The sequence below is a fragment of the Haemaphysalis longicornis genome, unplaced genomic scaffold (genome assembly GCF_048455015.1).
Source record: "Haemaphysalis longicornis isolate Haplotype H1 unplaced genomic scaffold, Haemaphysalis longicornis Haplotype H1 scaffold_1, whole genome shotgun sequence".
NCBI lineage: Eukaryota > Metazoa > Arthropoda > Arachnida > Ixodida > Ixodidae > Haemaphysalis > Haemaphysalis longicornis.
The window spans coordinates 452,039,784-452,066,182 of NW_027526203.1; the positions used below are offsets into that span (position 1 = coordinate 452,039,784).

At 48.5% G+C, this 26,399-nt stretch overlaps 1 protein-coding gene and 1 pseudogene across 1 annotated transcript in view; both read left to right on the top strand.

Moving 5' to 3' along the window:
- Positions 1–26,399, top strand: part of LOC144173307 (uncharacterized) — a 56,837-nt gene that overhangs the window by 26,390 nt on the left and 4,048 nt on the right. The window lies entirely within an intron of this gene.
- LOC144142618 (CCR4-NOT transcription complex subunit 7 pseudogene) lies at positions 3,186–10,579 on the top strand (annotated as a pseudogene).

The following is a 26,399-nucleotide window of genomic DNA, read 5'->3' on the forward strand; positions in this document are numbered from 1 at the left end:
TGGCGGGACGAATATCCCGGCCAGCGGCCAAAATTCTTTCTACGTTTATTGGCGACAGATGCAGGCATGTTCGCCTTGTATGGACACCAGCGCACTCGTCCCTGCCGGGGAATGAACTGGCTCACGAGGCAGCCCGAGATTTCGGCAACCAGGCTGACCTCGACGGAGACATCGGGCCTACGTTCACGGGGAGCAGAGACAGGCTGGCCACGTACAGGGAGATCACACACCACTACAGGTTGAGTCGCCTCAAGTACCCTGTACCACACTCTTCCCTCAACAGATGGCAGTCGGTTGCGTGGAGACGAATACAGTCGAACACCTTTCCCAACCCTGTTCTCTACAACCGATATTACCCAGACACGTATTCCGACAGATGCAAGTGGTGTGCAGACAAAGCCACCCTACAACACATCATATGGGCATGCCCACAGAAACCTCGTTCCCCTAATAGAGCATTAAACATCAGGACTCAGGAGCAATGGGAGGCCGCCTTGCTCAGCTCTCACCCCGACGTACAACAACTACTCGTCCAGCTGGCGGAAGATGCCGCTAGGGCCCACGGGCTCATGGCCGCCATCTAACGGGGAAGGCTAGGTGACTTCCTCCCTGTCACCCCCTTCCTTCTACCAGTTTGGGCTCAAATAAAGTTCCTTCTCTCTCTCTCTCTCTCTCTCTCTCTCTCTAAGCTGGAAGACAACAATTACAACAACAACAACCAATACGTAATCCATACGACTTGCAGGCGCGCCCCCCCCCCCTTCCCCGCAGAAATGCTCTGCATTTGATCGTGCCCCTCGCGAGGGGGATGTTTTTTTCTTTCCGCCTACGCACAGCCGTGCTACAGCGGTGGCGTCCCCCGGTCTGGCCCGGCCGTGGCCGACGCTGCTGCGTTCGGGACGCCACCCCCGCGAATTCCAGGTAGCGGCTGGCAAAATCTCTGGTTTCACTCTTTGTAGAGCCACGTGTGTGAATTAAAGGGACGTTGTATGGGCAATTGTTGTGGGTGTCGTTTAAAGCTTTGCTTTCAAATCACCTTCACAGCGTGGATTGGAGCCAATTTTTTTATTGGGTCTTGCGCGAAGTGCGGGTCGTGCATCACTCTAGCCGTCGTACGCCTGCTCGTCGTCTTATTCTTGTGCGTCGTTTTAGACCTTGGCGTCCTCTTAGTCGTGTGCATCGTAGGCCTCGCAGTTGTCTTATGGGTGGCCTTGCTATAGGCTTCGACGTCGCAGCGGTGATAAACAAGTCAACAGCACACTCCCCTACTGTAGGGAAGACATGCTTAGTGCGCGTCGATTTACGGTGGGCGCTTCGAGTGGTGTGGGGCACGCGTGTCCTGTGGCTGATTCTCGATGTGGTTCACGGCGGGGCAACATGGGTCTTGCGCGCTTTCGTCCCGGTGCTGCTGCGTCTTGGTGCGCTGTGTTCGCTGCTAGGTTCGCTGCTGTAACCTTTTCGAGCTCGGGTGGTGCTCACAGCCCGTAGTTCCCTGCTCGATGGCCTGCCTGGACGGGGTGGTTGCCGTGCTGGTCGTCGCGTCCCGAAACGGGTTCACGTCCTCGCAGTTGGCGACCGCGGCGGTGGGCCGGGTCCATTTGGGCCTTCGCGAGGGCGGGAACCAGGTCACATGGGGAGTGGCAGACGACGTGGAGTGGGGCTTGGGCTTGACCGTGATGCAGTACAGCGTGGTTCGCTCGAGCTCGGGTGCACGTGCTCACAGCCCGTAGTTCGCTGCTCGATGGCCTGCCTGGACGGGGTGGTTGCCGTGCTGGTCGTCGCGTCCCGAAACGGGTTCACGTCCTCGCAGTTGGCGACCGCGGCGGTGGGCCGGATCCTTTCGGGCCTTCGCGAGGGCGAGAACCAGGTCAACCTCGGGAGTGGTGGACGACGTGGACCGGGGCTTGGGGTTAACCATGATGCAGTACAGCGTGGTTCGCTCGTCCTCGCCGTCCTTCAAGTCGGCCCTCTGGAAGAAGCGACGCATCAGGCTGCTCGGTGGTGCACCGCCGTAGTCCTACCGTGCCCCGCCGCCCGAGTAGGCGTCTTCGGCGAGCTCGACTTGAAGGAGGTCTCGCACGCCCTTCTTGTGCGGCCTCCGGTAGCTGTACGGCGCCGGCAGCCACGGGTCCAGCGCCGACTGCGCCACAGCCGGGGCCGAGGCCGACGCATCCAGGAGCCCACCAGCGCTGCAGGCCCTTCGGCCCCTTCGTTCGTGAGCGGGAGGCGCCCCACAGCCGGGGCCGAGGCTCACGCATCCCGGAGTCCCCCAGTGCTGCAGGCCCTTCAGCCTGTTCGATCGTGAATGGGAGGCGCGCTCTTCTGCTCTTCTTCGTCTTCGCGCGCATGTCTCGCCTGCAGCGCACGTGGCACGCGCATTGGCGGTGGCGATCGCAACGACATGGGGCAGCAGCCGATGACGCGTGTGGTGGGTCCTTACAAAACGGGTGCTGATGCGCGTTACCACCACCATCTGATTTGTTCTGTAGGGCAATCTATCGCAGTTAAAAAAATTTTCTATACAAACATTTCTAAGGATGCAGAAATAGAAAACCAGCGTGGGTACACTGCGCATTTAGACGCATCCTTTATCAACAGCGCGATTTTTCCATTGTCTTTTGAAAGCGTGAAGTATAAATGGCCATTTCTAAAGCATTAGCAATATAACAGCCCGTATGCAGAAAGAGTCTCGCTTCAAACCATTGCTTCTAAAATGCTTGTTTTTTTTTCTTTGCGCGATGTCGCCCATATGGTATATGGTCCCTCACAGGCACACTGCTGTACCCGTGTCACCCAGAAATGCGAGGGGACATCGGTGCTGGAGACCCCATATATCCACCGCTGGAGATCTGGCGATCTATCTCCTAGGATCGAGCATCGACCTGGAGCTTTATAACAGATTGTTCTGTACGCTGAAAAAAGTATGTAAAAAAATTATGTACGCTGAAAAAAGTAATACCATACAGAAGAGAGATGGCGTATGCCGTCACCCAGTTCAAAGAGAAAGCCTTTAGTCATTATCGTCATCGCTGTTTGCCTGTGCTTTCTGTCTACATTGCCTTGCGAGAGAACTCGAGACGTTAGCAACAATTTTTTTTCTTGTATCGGAAGTGCGTGCCATCTGCTATTCGCAAGCACTGTTTTCCCTATTTGTTTCTTGCTCACTGACGGGCCTGGGGGCCATCATGCCAGTGTGCTGTACGCCGGCGTGTATAAATAGGACTCAAGGAAATAGGTTCAAGGGCTAATCTTTTATGAAATCCCCAGCAACTGATGGCGTGTATAGAAGTGGCTCTTGCGTATTTCGAGAAAGCGCTGGGTTTTCAACAGCATGTGAAGTTCCTCAGCTGTTTTGAGTAGGCGCTCCCTACCAGCGAACTTGAGACGGCTGAAAAAAGTTGCGACGACAAGAATGCTTGAAGAATACTTTCCCCCCGAAATTTGCGGAGAAAACAGGGAGCATGTCGTCTATAAAGCACTGAAGGGTGCAAGATGCCGCGGACGATCGTCAGTAACCGAGCTGGGTCGATGGTAGCGACCTCAATTGTGGCTTCCCTAAGGACGATGCTATGTGTACCACATAGTGAACACCCCCGGGAAGTTACTATACGTACACCGATATAGCGGCTTCTATTAGCCGCTGTCAACAAAACTTTTTTTGCTTCTTGTCACGCGCCCCAAGCTCGGTTGCAGGCGGATATGAAGTTTTTAGCTACTAACGGCACCGTACCTGATTTCCGTCAAAAACGATAAAGTCGGAATTGTAGTCTTGGGCGTGAAGTAGGTTATGGCTGACCACAGAGATACGACTCGTTTGAGCTTGCAATCCAGGCAGGGATAGATAAATTATTCTTGTTTCCTGTTTGTTGTTGTTACACTGTCACACTGCAACCATTTACGTCTCTTTTTTTTACATGTATGTGGATCGCCCACCTAGAAAAAAAAAGCACTAGCTCGTGATTTCCTGGCCTTTCCGGGTGGGGTGGGGCACGAAAGCCGTCGATTTCAGAACTTCGGTCTCAATTGCCCAGCGCCGGAAACCCCACCCACTCATGCCCCGTTTTCGAAAGTCCCGTACTCATAGCCGAAAGATGCGCTCTTTAAATGCTGTGCTCATAATCTTAGCCCACGGTATTCGGCGCTTGTTTCCGTTTTTTATTTGTAATTTTGCTGTGCGGCATATGAAAGGAGACGTAAAGACGGAAGAAAACAAGTAAAGGGGAATTTTGACCGACATTGCTGGCTCGTCTCGTGGTGAGTGTTTTCGTCCTCTATGAGTTCGTGACTTGCAATTATTATGTAATTAATAACGTTGTCATGCATGTTGGCATGACGTAATTATAATCATTTATAAAGAGCACATTTTGTCCTATTTGCGTCTGAATAAACTACATGGCAGTACTTTGGTGCTGAATGTCGTGCTGACTCAACCAGGCTATGGCCCGGCCGAGGTGGTACCCTCAGGGACCTCAGAGTGCCACTGGGCTTCGGTACGAACGCGGGCATAGCAAAGTTCACTGCGCGGTTATCACTTCTGCAGCAGTGGGCTTCAAGTCCACCTTACTTAAGCGAGGCATTCAAATAAGCGCCGCTCGGGGTGGAAGGCATGCCATCCCAGTGCTAGTTCGGGAGGGAAGAGGGGGAGAGGGGGGAGGGGGGGAGAGGGGGCGAGACGTTACGTCTTGATAACGACGCGATTAAAGCGATTTGGAAGACAGCTCACTTCCTTCCTCTTTCCTTCTAAGTTCTGTTTGCCCCCTCTACGTCTTTCTTGGGATGGTTGTGAAACATTATCTTACTATTTCTAATGCACTAATTTACGCTCCAAAAAATCACGTTTCCTCGTATCGCCCCGGGTGAATGGTTCGGGGAAACTGGCATCGGCGTTTTTACCACGCGGGTGCTATGGCGCGGGGCTACTGCTCTCGGAGCATTTGAGACACAGGGCTAACGTGGCGGGGCTTTTGCGACGGGGATTCTGCGCGCTTAAACCTGTCGCTTCGAGCAATATTTCCAATTCTTTGAAATAATAAATTGGGCTTTGAACTGTGAGCGGCCTTCAAACAGCTGGCCCAAAGCGGAGCAGCAAGTGTAATGAATATTTAAAAAAATGGAATAACGCTTATATGGTGGCTAACCTTCGCTTGCTGGAAGCCCTGCTTGAACTCGAAAAAGGAAGCCATAGTGGTGGTGGTGGTGGTGGTGGTCAACGGGCGCACTTAGCCTTGCATAGTATACGCCGGCAACTGCGCCCCCGATCAGCACCCTTTGAACGCTATGCGCGGGGATAATCTTAAATTCTTCACAGGCATTTGCCCTGCTGGCGCACTGGGTAATACCTGAAATGAATTGTGGGTTTATTCACGGCAAACGGAGACCCGAAGCTTGCCGCTTGCCCTCGCTTCGCTTCTTAATTCTCTGGGCTGGGTTGAGTGAATTTAGTGCAACCTCGCGCACGGAGGAAGAAAATTTTCTCCCTCCGTGACCTGGCGGTGAACCCTGCCCGCAGATACGAACTGCCAAGCCCGAGGAGCGGAGAGATGACGCACCCTGGGAATAATTTAGCGATAATCCAAGCAACGAAAATGAAAACTGTCGTTAGGTGTGCGGCTCACCATACGCCCCACTCGTTTCCGTCCCTCACGAGCTCGTGTATTTAAGGCCAGTGCTTTGAAGTTGGTGCTACTAACATTTGTAACGCAGCATAATCGGTTATATATATGGCCTTATATATCTAACACCCAAACGGCCCAGTAAATAGTTGTGCAATGAAGGAAGTGATTCGACAATTTTACTGAGATGGAACACCGTGGAATACTTTGGCACACCCGTCTCCCGTAGCGAAAACCGAATTTGTACGTACTTTGAAGTTATGGGAAATGGTGTGCCCCTGTGCTTTCTGCAGATTGTGCTGCCGCCATTTGCATTTTTAAAGTTCTTTATTTGGATCTCCTGCCCCCCCCCCCTTTTTTTTTTCTTTTGTTCATAACACATAGAAAAAAAAGGCATTATGTCTGTCTGTCCTGAAGCGAAACATCACTCGGCGCTAAATCAGATACAGTCAGATCGGGAAACATAAAAAAAAGGTCCTGGAAGAATGGCCCCGGGGAAAATGGTCGTAGTGGCTAAATGTAGAAAAAAGCGGTCTCATCGAAATTACTACTACTCTTAAACCTTCTGTTGCCTGAACTTCTCGGATGGGACGAGTGCTTATCCTAAAAATTTTGTACTAGCCTTACGGTTTTTCTGTAATGTTTTCGTTTTTCGCAATCTAATTACAACCCCAACATCGTCGCGCCGCGTCTTAGTCATGTGCTGGGCGCATGCGCTGATGCAGTTTAGCATGGCGTGTAAGGGGCACAGATTTCTTTTAAATAATTTTGATAGTTAAAAAAAGAACTGCGTGCGGAAATGCAGCTAAGTGTGGTGCATTCCCGTTTCTTCGAACGTCCTTTCATCGACCGTAGGTTTAACGATTAAGTTATACCCATTTTACAAGCACTAATACTTGTTAGTGTAGCCGATATAACCTGGGCCTGTGAAAACGTCACGAAGTGAGAGGACGGTAGAAACGAGAGAGAAGCGGAACGGGACGGGCTAGGACGCATCCCTCCATCTCTCTTAAACCTCACTGCGCCGCGATCACTTTCGGTGTAGCTCAAACAAACCATTTTCACCGTACAAAAACTCGCGCTAATACAAACTTTAGCAGCGGACTAAGGCACAACACGGCCAGTTGTGGTGACAATGTCAATTAAAAGAGATTGATGAAATGAATGAGACGGGAATGGTGATGAGACGGGTTTAGTGTGTTACGGAGGCTAAAATGATAGTTTGTGGAATATTGTATCTGCGAGTATTAAAATAGGGAACGAAAGCGACAGTATCAAGTGACTATGCATCAAGAATCCTAAAACTGCTGTGTACTCTGCTGCAATTAAAATTACCGACTCTTTTCTTTTATTACCGAACCTATTACCGAACCAATTCAGTATTCATTCGACTGTGGTATAAAAAATTTTAGCACCGTTTCATGAAACTAGAGAAGCTTATGTTCAGCAGTGTTCTCTTCACTTCTTCGCAATTACTTGTATTTGTTATGTTGGCTTTATATAAAACACTCTATGTAAATGATGCGCACCTGGAGGCAAATTTATTAACCAAAAGAAAAAAGTTGGCGCCGCTTGCACTAGTGGGGCAAGGCTGGAGAAACGGCGGAGCTGGGGGTCGACCTAGCTTCTTCCGGTTTTGCTAGGTTCTTCCAGGCTTTGCTAAATTTTGTTAGGTTTTGCGATATCCTTGCTAGGCTAGGATAACTGTTGACGGGTGAAGCCACGTTTAGCCGGATTGTACAGGCTATTCCGGTTGGTCCCCCCCACTGACAGCGGATCCCAGGGGCAAAGATGCTAGGTCGAACCCCCAACTCCTGGCCGCGGCGTCCGCTTTTCTGATGAAGGCGAAAAGCGAAAACGCCCGTGCGTTCGAGATTTCAGCGCACGTTCAAGATTCCCAGGTTGTCAAAATGAATCCGGAGCCCTCTACTACGGCGTGCCCTCATCTCCTGTGTAGCGTCGGTGCGTTAAACCTCATAATCGATCCACTAAACCCCCCTCTCCGTCGTTTCTCCAGCCTTGCACCACTAGTGCAAGCTGAACCAATCTTTTTTTTTTTTTTTTTTGGGGGGGGGGGGGGGGGGTCGGGGGATGGGGGGGAAGAGGGGGTTAGTATCCAAAGAAAGACTATCACATTTAAAATGGTATAGTAAGGGGTGAGTATACGCATATGCCCCTTGTGCTCACACTCGAGCAGGTGCGAAAGCCGGCTTCACTGTCATAACGCCGTATCTGCGGTGATGCACCCTTTACAGGCGACGCAGTTTTTTTTTTTTTTTGTATTCTTTCGTTAGCGTCACCGAATCAAGCTCAAGCCTAAACAGCTGCGCAGTTAAAATTTATCACCCCTTCCTCAAAAAAGTTGAGAGAAGCGCGAAAGCTTCCTGACATCAAAACTGCGTCAGAAGTGCGTTAAAATTTTCGCTAAAAGTACGTTCAACCTTCGCTGAAAGTGCGCTCAATCGATCGCCAAACCTTCAAAGCCCCAGAGTGGAAACGAAGAACGCCACCACAAACCGCCACCAAATTGAAAAAAATACTGTTCGTGAAGGTGAAATAATGGTACGCTATTGGTATAATCGAAAAGCCACGTTTTCCAACTTGTTTACCGTAATTAAGCCACGCGTCAATGCGACCTACATAAAACAAAATCGCGCTGTTTGTGTGTTTTGGTTCATACATTTTGTGATCGCGTTTCATTTTTCCCTAACTATACGTATAGCATACCGTGGCGAACAGTATGCGACGCAGTTGTCTGCAACAGCGAGTGTCACTCAAGCTCGCTGGAAGGTACTGACGTGAACTCTTCAAAATAAATATCGATGGCCGACCTCGCCGGGCTCTTCAGAGTGGCGTCTCGAGACGTCTCGGCCCATCAAAAGGGGTCATATTCTTATAAAAAGAGCGCTCGGTGGGAATATTGTTGTTAAATCTTTTGCTCAAAAAGGAAGGCCGGAGTCCACGTGGGGGGAGTCGAGAGAAGGTGAGGGGGAATCCATGGATCAAAGGGGTTCCTAGTAGTTCGTAGGGTATGCCTGGGTAGATGTCGAGGGGCAGCATGAGTTCTTTCACAGGGGTGGGGGGCTATTCAGGACTTAATTATTTTTCTCTGCTTTAGGCCAACGCTATATAACATGTGGTACATTGTTCTTAGTGGCGAACTGTACAATCAGATTGATGGTGTGTTTGTCTAATGTGAAGGAATCAATATGGGTTGAGGGATTTGGGTGCGGGTAAGTGAAATCGCGGTATCGAGAGAATTTGGGGCATATCCAGACCAGGCAGTGTAGATTAGCCTTGACAGTACATTCGTTAAAAAAAATGTTGGCCCCACGCACGCACCAGCATACATGTGGCGACGCCTGTATACCGACACCTACTACAACTGTACACGACTTCATCACATTGCACCTACACTCTACCCTGGCACCTTTCAGCCATGATATTTCAGCCCCACTAGATATTTTCCACCTTGCCAATTAATGCCCCCACTCCCCAACCATACCTCCCCCATAACTCCTACCCCTTCCCGTGAGCAGTGAGAGAGGCTGCTGACCAGCTCCGACAGTGAAGCTCAAGCTATGCTGGTCGACCGTACTGTGACCGTGGCGTCCTCTTGCGGCCTCCTGGACATGGGAGGCTGACCACACACCCTTCCCGTATCCCGTTGCTCAATAATAAACGTTTATTCCTCATCATCATCATCTTACGAATGAAGATTGATTCGAAATGGGATCCGTCGGCGCAAGTTGCTTGAGTCGGAGCTTCTTTTAGTGTTCGTACCTGTACAGAAGCCGCTAGTTTTTTAACAATTATCGCTTCTGATTATAAGCTCTTTCTTCGTTTAAATGTCTAAGTTTATAATTTACGGTTTTGTGAAGCGGGCGCATTAGCCCTTCTTACGCCCGATTCCTGGCCAATCTCTCACATGAATATGTATCATGACACAAGGAACAACACCAACAACAGCATCAGCTTCCACAGCATCAGCTGGAGGTCGAAGCAGATTTGCCATGCTGCGTTCCAGCTCCGTACGGAGCCCTCCCAAGGTCGACGACGGGAAAAACGGGCCGAGAGCTCTCCCTGAAGCCTGTGCTATTCGCGACGTGTGGGCCTACAACCTGGACGATGAGTTTGACGTAATCATGTACGTCGTCCAGAAGTACGCTTACGTCGCAATAGACACTGAGTTCCCGGGTCTTCTGGTGAGACCCGACAACAACGAGCTCAGGCCTTCTCACTACCAGTATGCGTTGATACGCGACAATGTCAACATGCTGAAGCTCATACAGCTGGGCTTCAGTTTTCTAGACGAAAACGGGCAGCCAGCACCAAAGTGCTCCACGTGGCAGTTTCACTTCAAGTTCGACCTCGAGGAGGACGACTGCGCGGATGACGCCATCCCCTTTCTAGTCGAACACGGCATACAATTTGACAGGCACAAGCGAGAAGGAATCGACCCGTACGAGTTCGCTCAGCGATGCACGTCGTCCGGCGTCGTCCTCTCGGACAATGTCAAGTGTGTCTGCTTTTACGGCCCATACGACTTCGGCTACCTACTCAAGGTGCTCACGGGGCAGAATTTGCCGCAGGAAGAGTCTGACTTTTTCGAACTGCTCCGCCTTTACTTCCCGGCCATCTATGACATCAGGTGCATCATGCCGAGCTGCCCTGGTCTCAGGGGAGGCCTTCAGAATGTGGCGAACATCCTGCAGGTTGACCGAGTGGGGCCTGAACATCAAGCAGGAAGTGACAGCATGCTAACAGGGGCTGTTTTCTTCAGGATTCGGGAAGTCTATTTTGGAGGCGTAATGGATGACAAGTACTGTGGGCAAATCTCCGGCCTCGGCGGCGTTAATTCCATACTGTACGGCAGCACGTGGTACAGCACTGAACCTGTGAGCAGCTTGGACTCGCAAACAGATCCCAGCGATGACGAGCCTAACAGTAACGATTCTCCATTGTAGCAGCTCCTGTTTCGCTCATCCTGGACAAAATTCAGCGGTTTGGGGAGGCTGCGCGCAGCCTGGTCAGTGCACTCTGCGGACTCTTCTCTCAAAATGTGAAGACACAGACTTCAAAGCCTTTCATAGCTGACTTTCCTTTCTCTGCTGGTGTTTTTGCATGGCATTGTTATAAAACTCGTTGTGTTCTCTTACATATAGTCATCAATAGTGTCCTTTTTTTTCCTACGCGAAGCAAGAAAACCTTCAGAGCCGACCCTACAGCTTTCCTTTCCATTGCCTTAATGACAGTTTTGTTCTTGAGTGCCTGTTGCAGCGTCCTTAGCACTGCTTCGGCGTACTTCCTTTCTTATTATATTAAAGAACAACATCGGCGCTAACGGGCAACTCATTTACTAACGTTTCTATGTTACGCGTGAAACACGCTGACATTCTTTTTTTTCACCAATATTTTAATTCACGGTCTCAAGGCATTACTGGAATTTTGTAGCCTACTTGAAAGGAAACTCAGATTTTTCTTCTCTAGAAAGTTGGAATAGCTACAATTCAGAGTAGGACAAAGTTCCACCTCCTAGAACGCTATCTCAACTTACTAGAACTCACTAAACAGGTCACTTTTACGTAATATTTTCTGTCTGCAGAATTGATGCATTACGAAGGTAAAATGCACGGATCAAGGGCACCAATTACATTGCAACAATAAGCAGCGCTTTGGGATAAGGGCACCAATTACATTGCAACAATAAGCAGCGCTTTGGATAGTTTGAAGTGAGCGTAAGCACGAGATAAATTTCTGAAAAAAAGTCTAGACGAAAATTAGGGGAGGATGCGCGCTTCGGCATTTTATGGTTTGGAACTTGAATATCCCACATCTTAGGGGCTATTGGCCGATACAATCAGGGTGAACGACTTAATTGGTGTGGTAATATTTTCTTCTGATATTCTCAACACTTGGGGACTTACTAAGAACCCCGAAAGAAAACTGCGGTGAGGAAACCTGCCTCTCCGCCTATAACTCTTCCCGTGACACACCTTCGCTACATACGTAAATTCTGTTAATGGAATTTCTTGCGCCGCCGTATTCTCACAAAGAAAACCATTTGTTTTCCCCCTGAAAAAAAATCTTCCAAGCAATGCATTTGGGTATAGCGGTGAAGCCTACTTTAAAAGAGCACACTGTGTACAGTTTTTTGTAAGGATACACGGAGTCTTATGGAGGTGCTTTATATGGAGGGCCTTCACATTTTAATATGAGGCCTCCTATATATTGGCCCTGAGAGAGAGAGAGAGAAATAACTTTATTGGGAGAGGCTGGTGATCCTAGGCGTCGGCCAAGAGCCCTTGGGCTCTAGCAGCGTCTTCGGCAAGCTGGACGGCCCAGACTTGATCCGCTGGGTCGTGGCTGAGCAACACGGTCTCCCATTGCTCCGCCGGAGTGATTCTGCGCGCGGGTATAGCCGCCTGCGGGCAGGCCCGTAGCATATGTGCTAGATCTGCCCTTTCTTTACATTTATGGCATTTATCCGAATGTTGCCCTGGATAGCAGTAGCTATACATAACCGGGTTTGGATATGAGTTCGTTTGAAGTAGCCGCCACACGACGGATTGCCTCTTGTTGAGTGACGGGTGAGCGGGGGGGAAACGGGCCCGTTCCAGACGATAGTGATTTTTTATGTCCCTGTAGGACACGAGCCGATCCCTACCCGACTATCGGAGCGAATGGGCGAATGGGGTGTTAGGGTCGATGCCAGCTCGGTCGGTGAATCCTCGAGCAGCATCGTGCGCGCACTCGTTCCCGGCCAGGCCGGAGTGGGCAGGTGCCCATATCAGGTAGATTTTGCCGGTCCGCGCATCGCGACGGAAGCCAGATGTGAGAATTGCAGACGCTTCTGGGGAGATCCGCCCTCTCGAAAAATTTATAATGGCAGATTTAGAATCACTGATGACATATTTGATATTTGCGGAGGCCGTCATTGCCAGTGCTATGGCCGCCTCTTCTCCCACTTCCGGTTCCTTCGTGCGAATAGAGCCGGAAGCTATGGAATTTCCCTGCCGATCGACTACCACGAATGCCATGGCATCGTGGCCTTCGTAATCGGCTGCGTCCACGTATGCCACGTTCTCTGATTTTTCGTACTGTTTGTGGAGGGCTTTGGCCCGCGCGTGTCTTCGTTCCAGATTGTGCACGGGATCCATGTTTTTTGGAATGGGTGGTATGGATATGCCTTCTCTTATGGCTGGTTGAAGTGGGACCTTGGTTGGGGCAGTACTCGGGTAAGTGATGCCAATAGAGTCAAGGAAAAAAAATGTAATCCCATACTATGGTGTGGATTAGAGTAGTTTGCTCATAATCTTGGCGAAAAAACACCGACAAACAGCCGGCAACACGGCTGAACGCAAAGCAGCTGACAACGCAAAACAGCTGACAAACACGGGCGCTATACGGGTGCTCAGCGCCCGTGCTTCGTCTTTCCGCGCCATTTCGATGAGTCGTTTTTTTTGCCAAGATATCTTTCTAGCAATGCATTCTTGTGTAATTATGAAGCCGGCTTCACAGGGTCTTTGTGTGTAGCATTTTGTAGGGTTTTGTAGGGGGTCATATGGGGGTGTTTAATAAAAGACCCTAGGACCTTCCTACTTTCGTATTAGACTGCCTACACTACACAGCGCCAGAAAAAATGTCTTCCCAGCTATGCGTATGCGTCTAGTAGGGAAGCCGACTTGCAAGTGGCTCGGTGCATTGCAGAGCGGCTCAAGCATTTATTCGACAACTCCCACTCAGGAATTTCTGAAAATGTTTTGCTGTAATGTCGAGTATTCACGTTTTTCGGCTCCAAGTGCCATGTGTTCTTAGTGGTATTGACGAGAGAGGGGAAGGGGAAATCCCCACTTGGTTCTTCGATTCACGAGTGATCTGACCCGCTTCTTCGTTCACCCTCCCTTCAAGGCCCGGGGCCCTTGTTGTTTTGTCTTCGGCCTTAGTTGTTATCGATTCACCGTACCCGCCGTACCGGATATTGTTTCATTGGTGTATCCTCAGCATGCAAGTTTCGAGCCCGTAATAATATGGAGCTCTTCCTTACCGCTCCCCGGTGGTGAATAGCCATGGGGTGATGGCGGCTGCTTCTGCTGCCATGGGATTTATGTTTTTGTTGTGTTGCTTTATGAGTTTGTGGTTTGAGTCGATTATGACTGCCACTGCATCTTTTTCGTTCTCGCCCATTAAGGCGATCTCACTGATTGCGTTAGTCTCATTTCAGAGACGTTTTTCGACTTGCCTAAATTTCTGTTCTCCTCCCTGCATGAATATTTCTGTTCATGTGTTTTGGAATGGGGGATATTGTGATTTCAATCCTGATATTTCTGTCGAAATCCACGTCAGCCGCCATATCTGCCCAGACCGTCGTAGTTCTTATCCTCTCCAACATAAAGCGACCAGTCTTGGTGGCTTGCAGGTTATGCTTTTGTGCTTCGAGGATAGCTTCAGTTTCTTAGAAAGAGTTCGTTACTTCAATGCCACTGCTGATCACAAGGGCTTATACCTGCCGAAGAGTGTTTTCTTTTCTAATGCCTACCCAGTGTCTTATAGCGCAGTAATACTGAAAATATGGCTCCACGTTGTCGATCATTTTCTCCGCTTGAGTCTGATCTTGTACTAGAAGTTTTGGGAAATGTAGAAGTGTGGGGATTGATTTTTTTCTTTCTTATTTTACAGTGATGCGAGGTTGATATTTATCTTGATAGCAAATGCAACCATAAGTTAAGCTACGATATTAGTAAATATTATTTAAATATACGGAGAGCGAACACTTAGGACGCATATATGCCAAGCACCCAATGCTACTGCCGATTTCGTCGTGTCAAATCGCCTTACTTTGGAGCCACATGGTCGCATTCCGCTCCTTCTGGACCAGGATGACCCAAAAGGAGCCTGTCATGCCCCTGTAGACTCTTGCAAAAACCGCGGGGACAGACAAGAAGATGTAGACGCCACCACCTCCTTTACCAGCTTCCTCCGATTCGTTGAGTCATCCTGAAAAATAAAGATTTATCAATACAGTAGAATCTCTATAAACGGATCGCTTAAACGGAATTACCGCTTAAACAGAACAGTTGCCTGGAATTTGGTTGGTTTTGTATTCAGATAACGTAAAAAAACTCTCGGTAATCGGAACTAAAATTTCCGCATCACCGTGTAAACAGAACCAGAAATGGAACTTCTTGTGAAATCCACTGGCATGAGAATCAGCTGTTTATGGTTCCGGCTGTTTCGTTCTTGTTTTTTTTTTTTTTTTTTTCCTCCAATTTCTTGATCGGACGAATATCCCTACCAGCATTGGCTATACTAAAACAAATTAAGCGACTTCCTGAACTACAGATTATCTGGTCACCTGGCCACGAAACCCTCAAAGGAAATGAGTCGGCACACGCCGCCGCCCGCGCGCATACACACCGGGCCGTTTCCCGAGAGGGTGACAAAATTCAAGATGGCGACATCCTCAAGCCTACGCCCCTGAGAAAATACGCCGATATACTCGCCCACTACCGGCCTCGGGCGCCAACAATACCCAACACCCCACCCACACCTATCCAGAACCGAAGGTACAATACTCCGGCGACTACAAACAAACTCTTACCCCCACAATACCCTACTCCATGCAATGTACCCCACCCTCTACTCCGCATCTTGTAAATACTGCCCCCATCCTGGCACAATATACCATCTGGTATGAGGGTGTCAACAAACCCCGTCCCTTACTCCCAATCCCCAACCTACTTACGAGCAGTGGGTGGCACAACTGACCAGCTCCGACCTCTCCACCCAGCGTAGCCTGGTGGAGAGGGCCCGGGTGGCCAGTGCAGGCCAGGGTATCCCGGACTAGAGGAAACCCCCCACCAGGCGGGTGCCCAGACAGCAGCACCTAAGGCTCGCATAAATAAAGTTTATTCCTCCTCCTCCTCCTTCTTCCTCCATGCTTTTTTAGCCTTGTTGGCCTCGTAAGCCTCGTCTCGTAAGTGGTTAGCCGTGTTAGCGCAACGAATGCAACATCGCAGTTCTTGTTCCAGTCGTTCGGTCTCGATTCTAGACGCCGAGGCTACAGGGCTCACCTCCTGTCGCCTCGTTCGTGCCATCGTTGTTATATTCGTCCTTCATTACCACGTTGCCGTCTTCTAAATTCGGTGGCTCGTAAGCACTCGCGAAGTTGAAGCCTCTAACCTCCGTGAAGATGCAGTTGCAAGGACTCAAACAAAAATAATTGACGCATTTTGTAGTGCACAGCGATTCATTGTTGCCAAATCAACTTTGTGAATGCTGTGCCTACGCTTCTTGTAGTTTTCTTGCTTTCTGAAAACTATCAGCTGCAGTCACTTTCTAGTGGTTAGAGTTCCATGAAATGCCCTTTGAAGTTGTTACGCACATAAATTCGCACCTTAGAACATCTCCCTCAGTAAACGGAACTCCTGTTAAACGGAACTAGTTTTTCCGGTCCCTTGAAGTTACGTTTATCGAGAGTCGCTTCGCTTCGCTTTCGTGAAGTCGCGTTCTTCAAGACGAATTTAGTTCATAAGCACATCATTATCATTTCACACAATGACACCATTAGTTCCTGCTATAGAAGAAATGCTTGCAAACGGTATAAAACAAATCATGAGAAACTGCGTACATTTTTTGCTTGGGGGAGGGGACGGGTGAATGCTCACGTTGTCTGCACATAAACTACTACCGGTAGGACTACACAAACTCCCTTTATTTTACCTAACCATGACAAGTAATCACTTACTGTTCTTGCACCTCTTGACAACCACCAGGGGAATCGCGTCTAGCGTTTCTTTTTCGTGTGCGCGAATGGACCTTTAGTGGGGTGTACATAAAAAAACTAACTCCCATTCCTATCAGTTTTTTTTTCAATAATGAATGGTTCTGATTAAAAAGCTTCTGTGCGCTTCTTCAAAGTCCTAATAAACCCTACCCACTACTTTTTTTTCAGCTGGCTGAACGAAACACATAATCTCAAGCAGACGAAGTTAACAAGTACAGACCGGTCAATGTTTTCTTTTGTGTGTGTGTTAGTGAAAAATAAAGCCAACTTGCAAGGATGAGGCATAACACACAGCGCTTGTGTTGTGCCCCTTTCTTTCGTCCCGTCAATTGGCGCCCTGTTTTTTTTTTTAAGGGAAGAAAAAAAAAACGTTCATTGGATTCGATATAAAACAGAAAAGTGGATGGAATCCTCTCATTTCAAAAGGCCGCGGAATATCGCCACTGCTCGGGCTGACCAGGTATGCCTGGTCCTCAAGCCGCGATCCCACTGCCCTGGGGAAGGAAGAGGTACAGGGTATGGGTAGTGGGGAGGTAATAGAGAGTTTTAGCACTCCGTATGTTCCGTGTTGTACGTGGTTGCCGTGTTGACCGGGACTCCTCTGGGCACTTGCGCATTAGTCTCGGTAGGGGGAATTAGTTCCGCGGGCCGGCCCTCGCCATGCCCGTGCATTCGTCACGGTGGGGTGCGCTTCCTCGCCCTTCTATGCGTGCAGGTGCAGTCGGGTCCCGGTCAATACGGTAACTACGTAAACAACGGAACAGACGGACTGCTAAAACTCTAAGTATATTCCGGGACGTAACAGGCAGGGCAGTTGTAAGAAAACGAGGCCATTATGTGCCGCGCCCAACACATTCTGCCATGGCAATTGCAACCAAAACCGGTGTCAATGAAAAAAATTAGTGCCTTTCCACTCTGTGAAGAAAGATGACCTGCAAAGCTGGACGCAGTCCAGGGAGTGCACGAAACAAAACACGTTATCGTAATTTGTGATGGAGCATATTTTCTTGCCAATTCGCTGAATAAACCTCTGACGGATCCAAGCTTTGTTTTTGCAGATAAACACAGAACTGCCTGTGTCCCTCCTGCGTCGTAAGCATCTCACTGTTTGTGTAAGGCCGGGTTCAGGCTGTTGCCGCAACTGTCGTAATAACTTTAAAAAATGACGTCGTTTCACGTCTCAGCCAGCCGAACTGCGTGACATAGCATATTTTTACGCGCATAGTTACGATACGGGTTTTGCGTCGGTAATATGAACAGAGCCTAAGGCTATGTTCAGACTACCGTCGCAAAAGCGATATCTTGATCTATGCACGTAAAAAAAAAGCATTTCACGCAGTTCGGTTGTATAAGACGTGAAATGACGTCATTCTTTAAAGTTATTACGACAGTTGTGGCAACAGTCTGAACTCGGCGTAACACACAAACCCAATCCGCTCTACCACTAAGGACTCCGGACAGGCCCCATTGGGTCGTTCAAGGTCCGCGTTTAAATCTCGCATCAGCACAACTAACATGCCATCCATCAGTACGGCCATTAAACCTATAGCTGCGCGCGCACGCCTCCCCTCTTGCCTCCCACCATTTTTCCACTACAAACCTGCGCACGCATAAACCGTCCACTGGTCATGTGCGTGTGCTTACAGGTGACAGACGCCATCAAAAATATCCCCTGAAAGCGCTCTGAAGACCTGATATTGGCTCACGCCGGCATTCCAAGCGGGCAATTCGCTGTTCATACAGGAGGAATTCACCGCTGCTGCACGAGCTGAACTTGAGGCGGTAATGGCGGTGCCAGCAGCTTTCCGTTGTTTTTGCACCCAATTTCGCTTGTGTTCGAGCCAACGATTCGGTTCTCGCTCTTCTTCCTCCAAACGAACGGCATGCATCCGTCCCATAACGATTTAAAACCTGGAAGCCCTTGAGCTCTATTCTCGCGTACAGACATGTGGCTGTCCGCTTTCCTTCCCTCTCGTATGCATCATGCTATGTGTGTAAGATGTCTGTGTAACACATGAACCCACACCAGAACCACTCGACTGAGGAGGGCTGCCAACTCACCGCATTGAGCCATGTTTTTTCGCCATCAAAATACCAGCAAAACCGGCATTTCCTTGTTAGCGGCATCAAGCCTAGCTGAGCCTGCGCACCCCCCTTTTTTTACCCGCAAACCATGCGAGCATAAACCGGTAACCGGTGATGGCGCATACTTAGGCGTGAAAGACACCGGCGAAAAGGTCGCTTGGAAGTCCTTCCAAGCAGAAAAGGATATATAGGTTCAATCCGGCGCATGGCCAGGATTTCGGGACACGGCGTCGAGTTTCGAAAAACTGACACCACGTGGCGTCGCGACCTGAAGACACAATTCCTTCTCTCTTGTTCTCTCCCCCGCGGTGCGAGAAGCAGGGCCTTCACACAGGGTCTAGCCGCTCGCGACGGTTTCCCAAAGAGGCCAGCTTTTCGCCTTTGAAATTCGCCGAACCAGGAAGGAAAAAAAAAAAAAAAAACAAGAGGGGAGCCCTCACAAAACGACCCCGCATGGGCTGCGGTTCCCCCGTGTGTAGGGTGCCTCGATGCGCCCCCGCTCTGCGGGCGCGCATCGAGGCACCTTACCCGTGTGGACGGGGAGGGCTCGCCCCGCTCGGACGCCTGCTTTTTTCGTGGCGCTCGTGCCGCATTTCTCACTCGAAGGAAAGACCCGGGTAAAATTTTCTTTCGACTTGTGAAACAATGTGCGTTAGTACGTATCGAGCAGGCTCGGGTCAACTGCAGCGTCGCTAATGAGTTAACTTTTGCCAGTGTCGTCTTGTCGTCTGCTAGGGACGCATCGTCTGCTCACCGCGCCGCTCGACCAGCCCGGTGTCCTGGCTATTTCACGGAATGAAACGTGTTGTTGGGGGACGTCGGTTCCGAAAGCCTTTCAGGTCCCATGGGTCACCTTTTCGACATTAAGGGGTCATCTGTTCAATTTGTCACAGGGCATTTTTATTTCCTTCCGCTTGCATGATACTTGTTCGCACTTGGCACATCCCGAACTTTTTTTTTGCTGTTGAACAACTTGCACAAATTGCGTTGGTACATTGATTCGTACAGTCGGGGACTTAATTTTATAGACCACGCGAGCGCGTGGCAAAAGCCACCGATGCGCGCTCTGGAGGCCCAGCGCCTGTTGTCGAGACCGGCGCGGCGCGCATGCGCGTCCTGTTTTACTCGCAGGCACGCCGATTTTCTCGCTTACTGCAGTGGTGCTGCAATGGTCACTCAAGCACCGCATAGCGACGCCTTTGTAGCATTCCTTTCTTCGCGATGGCACATTTGGGGCCTAACGTGACAATTGCGACGCTTTCGCGCAAGTGCTCCTCGCGTCCTGATAAACACTTGCGCGGAATGTTTTATTTTGTTTGTTTTGTGCTTTATCGTGTATAGACGATGAGACTAGCGGCTTGCGAACGGCGTCCCCGAATGAAGCGCGTACGAAGCACAGTCTCACGGTACCGCTCCACCGACTAAATGCCAGCTGTATGAATAGCGAACCTTTATTCCCGTTGTTTATTTTGTAATTTGTCCACTGAACATATATTTCAGCTCGCTCTCGGCTGCCCATAAAGTAGCGATTTGTAAGTTTAATAAAAGAAATTATTTCGGTTTTTTTTCTGCCTATTTCATTACTTAAAAATGATAGAAATGCGCACCAATATAAATTGTCTGTTCGCTCTACCCGTCGCACTCGTAAAAATGGTACCTCGGGTTCCCATTGAATTGAAATTATTCGCTACTTTTGAGAATACGTTTTTCAAAGGGACATTTGCCGGCTTACTAATAGGCCAAGAGCTGCTGTTAGGGGAGGAATTCATGCCTACGGGGATGAATTGCTCCAAGGCCGGAGCGATTCTTCAAGGTCGGCATGCATTGATTGATTATGAGGTTAAATTTGCTGATCTGGGGACGTGTAACATGCACCGAAACCCCGAATACTCTTGAACCTTTTCGCTTTTTGCCGCCATCAGAAAAGGGCCACCTTGCAGATGCCCAGCGGAGCGGAAGGACAAGGTCAACAACGAAAAAGGAGCTGATTGTTTTTCAGTGGTTGAACACCCGTTCATTAGTGACAAAAGCATTTGAAAGGCCCTAAGTGGTGATTAATATCACGGCGAAAAGTAGTGAATAATGTTATGGCGTTTCTCGATGGGAACCTGAGGTGTCGTTTTGAATAATGCCGACGCGCAGAACGAACAGACAATTTATATGGGTACGCATTTCTATCATCTTTAAGTAATGAAGTAGGCAGCAAAAACACTGAAATAATCTCTTTTATCAAACTTGCAAATCACCTACTTCATGGGCAGCAGAGAGCGAGCTGAAATATAGGTTCAGTGGACAAATTACAAAATAAACAAGGTGAATAAAGGTCGGCTATTCATACAGCTGGCATTTAGTCGTCGGTAGCGCGGTGCCGTTAGACTGTGCTTCGTACGCGCTTCATTCGGGGACGCCGTTCGCAAGCCGCTAGTCTCATCGTCTATACACGATAAAGCGCAAATCAAACAAAGAAAACATTCCGCGGAAGTGTTCATCAGGACGCCAAGAGCCCTTGCGCGAAAGCGTCGCAATCGTCACGTTAGGCCCCAAATGTGCCATCGCGAAGAAAGGAATGCTACAAAGGCGTCGCTATGCGGTGCTTGAGTGACCATTGCAGCACCGCTGCAGTAAGCGAGAAAATCGGCGTGCCTGCGAGTAAAACAGGACGCGCATGCGCGCCGCGCCGGTATCGACAACAGGCGCTGGGCCTCCAGAGCGCGCATCGGTGGCTTTTGCCACACGCTCGCGTGGTCTGCAAAATTAAGTCCCCGACTGTACATTAGAATTAATCAGGTGTCTGATATGTGGGCGTCTTTTGAAGACGCATGCAATTAAACGAAACGAGCTTTTCTTTTTCTGCTCGCTTTTAATTTCTACGCGCGAACATTCACACCCGAATTCAGGAAAATTATTTTTCCTATGCTAATATCTGCATTGACAAATAATTTGCAGCACAAAAACATTTCGCGTTATTGTTGCAAAGCACAAGCGGTAGAGCAAGATCATAATCTATTATTTCGGGGTTCATAAAAAACCAAAAATCAAATGCCTCAACCCTTACCTACTTTGCGTTAAGGTTGAGGTGCAAGTATACTAACATTACGAGTAACGGAAAACAAAGAAATACGCAATTAACGCGACAGTGCCAAAACAAGCAGATGAGCATATGCAAGTCTTCGGCAAGTAAAAGAAAAACACGTTATGAATGTTTTCTATTGCGTGGGACGCGTCCGCTCAACGGGCTTTCCGGTGCCTCCAAAGCTAAAAAAGACGCACGCCGGCCCGACGAGAACGCTTCTGAAAAGAGCACGTGCTGGATCGACTTGCACGCGCTAGCCCCTGAGGCAGCTTTGCTCAAGAAGAGAAAGGTGCTACTGATTGCGGGTAGGTTCTTCTTTTCTTTTAGACGTACACTAAAATATTTTAATACTCCCCGCCCCAACCACCGGCTAGTGTGCGACATGATCAGTGAACAATATTCTTGGACTAGCGCTCTTACGTGAAACGCCCTGTCCGTCATACTACCTGAAATGGGGTATGCTACCGTACTGTAAGTAGTATTTTTATTTACAGTACGTTCCCCGGGTATGTGCCGAGTCATAGTCACGAGGAGAAGATAAGAAATTGGCTGCGTATCTGGTTGCTTCGCTGCAAATGTATACCATAGCCTTCGGCCGCCCCCGCCTCGTAACATCCTCCCCTCTCCCCCTCACGCTGTTCTTCTCCCCCTGCCTCCCCCATAATTAATGCAATTGAAGTTTGATGAATTAGATTCAATTTTCCCTCGTTTTCTTGGTTCGCGCGCCACCTGTTGGGACCTTTTCTTTCAATTGTTCTTGTAACAGCGCCTCAAAAACCTCACCCCGCCTGGGTTCCTGGCTTCTCTACCTACGCTTCCAAGAGCTGCTGAGGTATTCGTGAACAAGTGCCACTCCCTAACCAAAGCTGATCTGCACCACCTCATTTGGTTTTGCCCCAAATTAACTCGCTATAGAAATTTCTCTGCCCCCACCAACGATCCCGCGATAGCCATAGACCCTCACTCCGTGGGCACTCCCATCCTTCACAAGATTGCTGTATTCGCAGTCACAAGCGGTCTAGCACGAGCTGTATAGAACGGCCGGTCTGCTCCCCTTCCTTACCCATTCCTTTGATCCTATTCCCCCAACAGGCCTAGGGCCAGCCTTGCCCCAAATAAAGGTTTCTCTCTCTCACTCTTGAGGAGACATCTTTCTTTTATTATATTTACTTTTATCTGGCCTGTTTTTAACACCGTCTTTTACCGCATTTTTATTAAAACCAATCGCACGTCTATTTTTGAATAAAAGAACGCTGCTGCGGCCAGTTATGCACTAATGTTTTGCCTCAATTATGCCTAATGCTTTTTTAAAGACGATAGTCTTTCTTGGGCTACTTAAACGCGATTGATTGATTGATATATTGTAAGGGCCTTGGTTACTCGGTGAGGTAAGGCGTTTATTGTACGACTAAGCCGTCTCGGAACACCGGACCAGCAACCAACGATGATGATCCTCAGTCTCGTAGAAGACGAAGCGTTCCTCGATGTGTTTGGTGATGCGGATAATGGAGCAGTGAAATAAATGATTTCCTACGCTTCGGAGTCTCGCGCTCACAATATCTTTATTTGGCGAGCATGAAGCGCAGATGTTAGGGCGCCCGCCCGGTGGACGGCACCGATTCAGCCACCGGTTCAAAAGTTATAAATATTATTAAACAAGACGCTTATATACGCAAAACCGTTCCAAACTTCTAAAACTGCCAAGATTTGTCATACATGTCCCAATAATATGGCGCGAAGGAAACCCCAGGTACATTTGAGGCAAAATGTAAGCACATAACCGGGATTACGCGCGTTCTTTTAAATAAGCATAGACATGGCCTTGGTTTTCACGATAGCAATTTAAAAAAGAGGCGTTAAAACAATGGTTTGACCAAAAAATACGAAAAGAAGCTGGCGCCCGAGCCTCGAGCTCGAGCGCAACCCTAAGCCGAACAGTAGCAAAGGTTCCAACAGATGGCGTGCGAGCTCTGCAGCGCGGGAAAAGTGGATTTAATTTAGCTAACCTCCATCGCGTCAGACGCGCGAGGAGTGAGAGAGGGGGGAGGAGAATGTATGAGACGGCAGGGGCTGCAGAAGACTATCGCCTTTCGACGACATTTGCAGCGAAGCGAGCAGATACGCGGCGAAGTTTTTCTTCTGAACACTATTGACACGTAGAAATATATGCACTCCGCCAGGTTCAGTAGCTTGGGACGGTTTTGCCTATATATACTCCTTGTTCCAGCATTGTTTCATGTTTGGCCCAGCGGCTGAATCGAGTGACAGACGGACAGATAGACAGACAGAAAAGAAAAAAGGACGATTGAGAGTGCACGTTCGGCAACTGGACACTAATGCTTTCTCAATCACTGTATCATAAAAAAGTGCTTAGGTGTCCTCGGAATTTACACCTAGGAAAGAGAGCTGCAATTATTGTGTGTGGCACCGAAGGGTGCACAGAAAAGGCACAGTTCAGAAGCTTGGTGCGCAAGCTTAGCAATAGACGTCTTTTTTTGGAAGTGCCTACGTTTGAGCAAGTTTTATTTGTTACAAGTCTTAATGAAAACCGTTTCTTCAGCTCATTTACACAAAGTTTCATGAACGACAGCATAAAGCTTTAAGAGCTGCATAATTTGTCCCTTTCGACGTCAGTGTAACATTATATGTGCCGTAACATCGTTAAATATCTCTTTTTGCGCAGATGCAAGGCGCCACACAAGGCGGCAAGAAGCTGCTCTTTTTGTGACTTTCTGAACCCTCGCCCGCGCCCCTAGAAAAAAATAAGATACATAATAATTGGTATTGCCTAAAGGAGTTATTAAATAAAGCTCTAAAAAATCTCAAATTCTGACCGAAAACTTTCAAAGCATAAACACAAACGATGCAATCAGTGCGTAGACAGTCATCCATAACCTAATACCTACGCAAATAATAAGTTGCCGAAAGTTTCACACAAATAAGCGCACAAATCCGTTCGCAGAAAAGTTGGCGTACGAAAATGTCGGTGCACCGGAATGCTTGCACCATAACATCTCGCATTGAAATGTTCCAGTACATCGAAATGTCCTAGACCCGTCTAAAATGGGCCGTTCATAGGCGTCTAAATAGTAGTAACTTGGAATCCCAAACATCAATGCTCAACATTGGGGTTAATTTCAGGTGCAGCACTACCATTGCGTTCGTATAATTCACGACACTTTAACTGTAACAGTGTGCTGTAAATGTATAATTGCTTCCATTTCGGTTAAGCGCCATTGACTTTTTCACGTATATTCATGCTTCTTACGGCGTCGTTTATACTTTTTATAACCGTTTTTAACGCATATCAGTTTTTAACTGGTGCTGTTCTGATGGAAGCGCCTTGGAAGCAGTGGAGCGCGGCCACAATTTTAATATTTACAATTAACAAAATATCAAACACATTCTCTAGAGCGCACACAAGAATGAGAAAATTCGGAAAGCTTAAAGGCAACAAATATTGAACAAAAAGCTGCGGGAAAAAAACTGCGAAACTACGGCAATATACTGGGAATTTTTCAAAAGGATGAAAAACAATTAATTAAACTTGAACACACCTCTAATTAATATATTCCCTCTGGTAAAAAGCGTTTAAATAGCATTGGGATGAATGGTACATAAATTGAATAAAATAACAATTTAAACGAAAAAAACCAACGAACATTGGTGAATCTATAAACCGGCATTCGAGAAAACGATTTTTGATAAAACGGACGCCGCTTCGATATATAATAGCGTTAAAAAAGCGGCGCTCGTTCAGCTCTTGGCAACCCCCCTTGCGCCATAATTTCAGTCTCAGAAACTTTAAGATAGTGCTTTATTTTTATTTATTTACTATTTATTTCATACTTCCAGCCTGAGTGCCAGGCCTTAGGCATGTGTGGGAATAGATATATACAGTAACAAGGACGGCATGATTACCTGTATACAAAAGAAAAACACAATACAGCAAAAGAAGAGAAAACGCTAAACAGATTACAAATACATTCATACTAATCCGTATGTAAAAAAAGACAAAATGGCATACCTGCGCGCAAACATATACGTTTTACACCATTTAACGCATCACTGCAGGATACCGTGCGGATAACTTATTTTCACATTTGACACCGTACTAACATAGCGTTATTTGCCACCTCAGAAAAAAGAAAGAAAACGAAGAAGCAAAAACTGTACAGAGTAGCGCGTGTGGACACGTCGTAGGTCCTTCAGGCACAGTTCTTGTGCTGGAAAGTCTTCCCCCCCCCTCCCCCCTCCCCCCCCCCCCCCCCCCCCGCGCGCGAAAAAACCAGGGGAGCACGCTTTGTTTGCTCTGCGCAATCTAAAAATGAGGAGGGGGGACAGTCAAGTCAGCCAAACCTTTTCAGTGGCAGCAATTATCTCCCCCACTTCCTTGGGATAAACCAGGGGCGCAGGCCTTGTTCGTCCTCGTGCACACTACCGACTGCCTCTTTGTTACTCTCAGCGACAACAGATGGGAACCCTCCCTGGTTCCGCTGAGGAGAGGCGAGTGTTCGGGTGGAGACGGTCCTCCTCTCCACTCCTTCCAGGAAAAAGGAGGGGGATGGGGGCGCCACGTAGCGTCAGTTTTTCGAAGTTTGTGGCGATACGCCTCACCCCGGGCATGAAAAGTGTTGCAGGGAACCTACACAAACAACGTTGCAAAAAATCTACAATAACAGGTTTGTAGCCCATAACCTGAAGTACTCAAACCCGGGAGTCGTTTTTTCTATCTGTTTTCTGAGCGCCACAATTTTGTGTTAACTAGTGCGGAACGACCTGAAATCCAGCCTGTTCTCATAGGCCGCAGCAGAAAAATTTTAGACGGCCCGGGAACCTCGTG